The sequence below is a fragment of the Taudactylus pleione genome, unplaced genomic scaffold (assembly GCF_031769625.1).
Source record: "Taudactylus pleione unplaced genomic scaffold, aTauple2 ptg000134l, whole genome shotgun sequence".
Lineage (NCBI taxonomy): Eukaryota > Metazoa > Chordata > Amphibia > Anura > Myobatrachidae > Taudactylus > Taudactylus pleione.
This window is the reverse complement of record NW_028284536.1, coordinates 5,787,476-5,792,691: the sequence shown is the minus strand read 5'-3', so window position 1 is coordinate 5,792,691 and position 5,216 is coordinate 5,787,476. Positions and strand designations below refer to the sequence as shown.

Below are 5,216 nucleotides of genomic sequence, written 5' to 3'. Positions count from 1 at the left end.
TAGCAGAGTTTCGATCCATCGACCTCTGGGTTATGGGCCCAGCACGCTTCCGCTGCGCCACTCTGCTGCTCATGGAAGTGCTTAGAACTCAAGAAGGGTTGATTCATCTCAAGAACATGGCAATGTGTTCCTTTTAATTAACGAAAAATCCTAAAATAACTGTCCAGATTAGAGACTTTATAAACTTTGGCAAGGAAACTTTCCAGATCAATCTTTCTTAGGTGTTGTTTGTTTATGTATCACATAGGGTCTCTGTGGCGCAATTGGTTAGCGCGTTTGGCTGTTAACCGGAAGGTTGGTGGTTCAATCCCACCCAGGGACGAGAATCTTCTAATAGTCAAATTTTGGGGAATTTTAGGTAGAGAAGTCAACATGTCAAACTACCTATTTAATGGTAGGGTTCAAGACTTTCTCTGAAACAATTATCTCTAAAGTGAGTTTAATTTGATTTAAGGCAATTTATTCAACATTTATAAAATACCTGAAGGTTAATGTTGTTCCTGGTGATATCTAATCAGCAGAATGCAACCTAGCAGCATTTTTAAGTGAAAGCCTGTGTTATGTTAAAACCAGGTCTTATCTTATCAGTACAAAGGTAAGGAATTAAGAAAAACTTTTTGAAGTTTGAAGATTTTTCTTACAAAATCATTGTCTTATTGCATCACCAAAGTGTAAGCAGGAAAGATGATTTTGATAAATTACTTGTTAGAACACCTGATTTGCTCTTCTGGAGTCAATGTAGTTTGTTTTTCTGAATAACCATAGAAGTAATAGGGTAAAGTAAAGACATTAAGTGGATTTTTTGCTACAGCACTTCTGTCAAAATATGATTAAAATGAGTTAAGATGATAATGGATTTTCTACTATAAGCAAAGACCAAAAAAGTCAAAATAGCAATCCCAATTTTAGATTTGATAAATGAAAACAGCACATAGCAGAGTTTCGATCCATCGACCTCTGGGTTATGGGCCCAGCACGCTTCCGCTGCGCCACTCTGCTGCTCATGGAAGTGCTTAGAACTCAAGAAGGGTTGATTCATCTCAAGAACATGGCAATGTGTTCCTTTTAATTAACGAAAAATCCTAAAATAACTGTCCAGATTAGAGACTTTATAAACTTTGGCAAGGAAACTTTTCAGATCAATGTTTCTTAGCTGTTGTTTGTTTATGTCTCATATAGGGTTTCTGTGGCGCAATTGGTTAGCGCGTTCGGCTGTTAACTGGAATGTTGGTGGTTCAATCCCACCCAGGGAAGAGAATATTCTATTAATCAAGTTTTGGGGATTTTTCGGTAGAGAAGTCAACATGTCAAACTACCTATTTTAAGGAAGGGTTCAAGACTTTCTCTGAAACAATTATCTCTAAAGTGAGTTTAATTTGATTTAAGCCAATTTATTCAACATTTAGGAAATACCTGAAGGTTAATGTTGTTCCTGGTGATATCTAATCCGCAGAATGCAACCTAGCAGCATTTTTAAGTGGAAGCCTGTGTTATGTTAAAACCAGGTGTTATCTTATCAGTACAAAGGTAAGGAATTAAGAAAAACTTTTTGAAGTGTGAAGATTTTTCTTACAAAATCATTGTCTTATTGCATCACCAAAGTGTAAACTGGAAAGATGATTTTGATAAATTACTTGTTAGATCACCTGATTTGCTCTTCTGGAGTCAATGTAGTTTGTTTTTCTCAATAACCATAGAAGTAATAGGGTAAAGTAAAGACATTAAGTGGATTTTTTGCTACAGCACTTCTGTCAAAATATGATTAAAATGAGTTAAGATGATAATGGATTTTCTACTATAAGCAAAGACCAAAAAAGTCAAAATAGCAATCCCAATTTTAGATTTGATAAATGAAAACAGCACATAGCAGAGTTTCGATCCATCGACCTCTGGGTTATGGGCCCAGCACGCTTCCGCTGCGCCACTCTGCTGCTCATGGAAGTGCTTAGAACTCAAGAAGGGTTGATTCATCACAAGAACATGGCAATGTGTTCCTTTTAATTAACGAAAAATCCTAAAATAACTGTCCAGATTAGAGACTTTATAAACTTTGGCAAGGAAACTTTCCAGATCAATGTTTCTTAGCTGTTGTTTGTTTATGTCTCATATAGGGTTTCTGTGGCGCAATTGGTTAGCGCGTTCGGCTGTTAACTGGAATGTTGGTGGTTCAATCCCACCCAGGGACGAGAATATTCTATTAATCAAGTTTTGGGGATTTTTCGGTAGAGAAGTCAACATGTCAAACTACCTATTTTAAGGAAGGGTTCAAGACTTTCTCTGAAACAATTATCTCTAAAGTGAGTTTAATTTGATTTAAGCCAATTTATTCAACATTTAGGAAATACCTGAAGGTTAATGTTGTTCCTGGTGATATCTAATCCGCAGAATGCAACCTAGCAGCATTTTTAAGTGGAAGCCTGTGTTATGTTAAAACCAGGTGTTATCTTATCAGTACAAAGGTAAGGAATTAAGAAAAACTTTTTGAAGTGTGAAGATTTTTCTTACAAAATCATTGTCTTATTGCATCACCAAAGTGTAAACTGGAAAGATGATTTTGATAAATTACTTGTTAGATCACCTGATTTGCTCTTCTGGAGTCAATGTAGTTTGTTTTTCTCAATAACCATAGAAGTAATAGGGTAAAGTAAAGACATTAAGTGGATTTTTTGCTACAGCACTTCTGTCAAAATATGATTAAAATGAGTTAAGATGATAATGGATTTTCTACTATAAGCAAAGACCAAAAAAGTCAAAATAGCAATCCCAATTTTAGATTTGATAAATGAAAACAGCACATAGCAGAGTTTCGATCCATCGACCTCTGGGTTATGGGCCCAGCACGCTTCCGCTGCGCCACTCTGCTGCTCATGGAAGTGCTTAGAACTCAAGAAGGGTTGATTCATCACAAGAACATGGCAATGTGTTCCTTTTAATTAACGAAAAATCCTAAAATAACTGTCCAGATTAGAGACTTTATAAACTTTGGCAAGGAAACTTTCCAGATCAATGTTTCTTAGCTGTTGTTTGTTTATGTCTCATATAGGGTTTCTGTGGCGCAATTGGTTAGCGCGTTCGGCTGTTAACTGGAATGTTGGTGGTTCAATCCCACCCAGGGAAGAGAATATTCTATTAATCAAGTTTTGGGGATTTTTCGGTAGAGAAGTCAACATGTCAAACTACCTATTTTAAGGAAGGGTTCAAGACTTTCTCTGAAACAATTATCTCTAAAGTGAGTTTAATTTGATTTAAGCCAATTTATTCAACATTTAGGAAATACCTGAAGGTTAATGTTGTTCCTGGTGATATCTAATCCGCAGAATGCAACCTAGCAGCATTTTTAAGTGGAAGCCTGTGTTATGTTAAAACCAGGTGTTATCTTATCAGTACAAAGGTAAGGAATTAAGAAAAACTTTTTGAAGTGTGAAGATTTTTCTTACAAAATCATTGTCTTATTGCATCACCAAAGTGTAAACTGGAAAGATGATTTTGATAAATTACTTGTTAGATCACCTGATTTGCTCTTCTGGAGTCAATGTAGTTTGTTTTTCTCAATAACCATAGAAGTAATAGGGTAAATTAAAGACATTATGTGGATTTTTTGCTACAGCACTTCTGTCAAAATACGATTAAAATGAGTTAAGATGATAATGGATTTTCTACTATAAGCAAAGACCAAAAAAGTCAAAATAGCAATCCCAATTTTAGATTTGATAAATGAAAATAGCACATAGCAGAGGATGGTTTCGATCCATCGACTTCTGGGTTATGGGCCCAGCACGCTTCCGCTGCGCCACTCTGCTGCTCATGGAAGTGCTTAGAACTCAAGAAGGGTTGATTCATCAGAAGAACATGGCAATGTGTTCCTTTTAACTAACGAAAAATCCTAAAATAACTGTCCAGATTAGAGACTTTATAAACTTTGGCAAGGAAACTTTCCAGATCAATGTTTCTTAGCTGTTGTTTGTTTATGTCTCATATAGGGTTTCTGTGGCGCAATTGGTTAGTGCGTTCGGCTGTTAACTGGAATGTTGGTGGTTCAATCCCACCCAGGGACGAGAATATTCTATTAATCAAGTTTTGGGGATTTTTAGGTAGAGAAGTCAACATGTCAAACTTCCTATTTTAAGGAAGGGTTCAAGACTTTCTCGGAAACAATTATCTCTAAAGTGAGTTTAATTTGATTTAAGCCAATTTATTCAACATTTAGAAAATACCTGAAGGTTAATGTTGTTCCTGGTGATATCTAATCAGCAGAATGCAACCTAGCAGCAATTTTAAGTGAAAGCCTGTGTTATGTTATAACCAGGTGTTATCTTATCAGTACAAAGGTAAGGAATTAAGAAAAACTTTTTGAAGTTTGAAGATTTTTCTTACAAAATCATTGTCTTATTGCATCACCAAAGTGTAAGCTGGAAAGATGATTTTGATAAATTACTTGTTAGAACACCTGATTTGCTCTTCTGGAGTCAATGTAGTTTGTTTTTCTCAATAACCATAGAAGTAATAGGGTAAAGTAAAGACATTAAGTGGATTTTTTGCTACAGCACTTCTGTCAAAATATGATTAAAATGAGTTAAGATGATAATGGATTTTCTACTATAAGCAAAGACCAAAAAAGTCAAAATAGCAATCCCAATTTTAGATTTGATAAATGAAAACAGCACATAGCAGAGTTTCGATCCATCGACCTCTGGGTTATGGGCCCAGCACGCTTCCGCTGCGCCACTCTGCTGCTCATGGAAGTGCTTAGAACTCAAGAAGGGTTGATTCATCTCAAGAACATGGCAATGTGTTCCTTTTAATTAACGAAAAATCCTAAAATAACTGTCCAGATTAGAGACTTTATAAACTTTGGCAAGGAAACTTTCCAGATCAATCTTTCTTAGGTGTTGTTTGTTTATGTATCACATAGGGTCTCTGTGGCGCAATTGGTTAGCGCGTTCGGCTGTTAACCGGAAGGTTGGTGGTTCAATCCCACCCAGGGACGAGAATCTTCTAATAGTCAAATTTTGGGGAATTTTAGGTAGAGAAGTCAACATGTCAAACTACCTATTTAATGGTAGGGTTCAAGACTTTCTCTGAAACAATTATCTCTAAAGTGAGTTTAATTTGATTTAAGGCAATTTATTCAACATTTATAAAATACCTGAAGGTTAATGTTGTTCCTGGTGATATCTAATCAGCAGAATGCAACCTAGCAGCATTTTTAAGTGAAA

General features: G+C 35.9%; 2 non-coding genes across 2 annotated transcripts; both read left to right on the top strand.

Moving 5' to 3' along the window:
• Positions 1–248: 248 nt before the first annotated feature.
• TRNAN-GUU (transfer RNA asparagine (anticodon GUU)) lies at positions 249–322 on the top strand. Its single transcript has one exon. It is a non-coding gene; the product is annotated as a tRNA-Asn (tRNA).
• Positions 323–4,913: 4,591 nt separating this feature from the next.
• On the top strand, positions 4,914–4,987 carry TRNAN-GUU (transfer RNA asparagine (anticodon GUU)). The gene has a single exon. It is a non-coding gene; the product is annotated as a tRNA-Asn (tRNA).
• Positions 4,988–5,216: the final 229 nt, after the last annotated feature.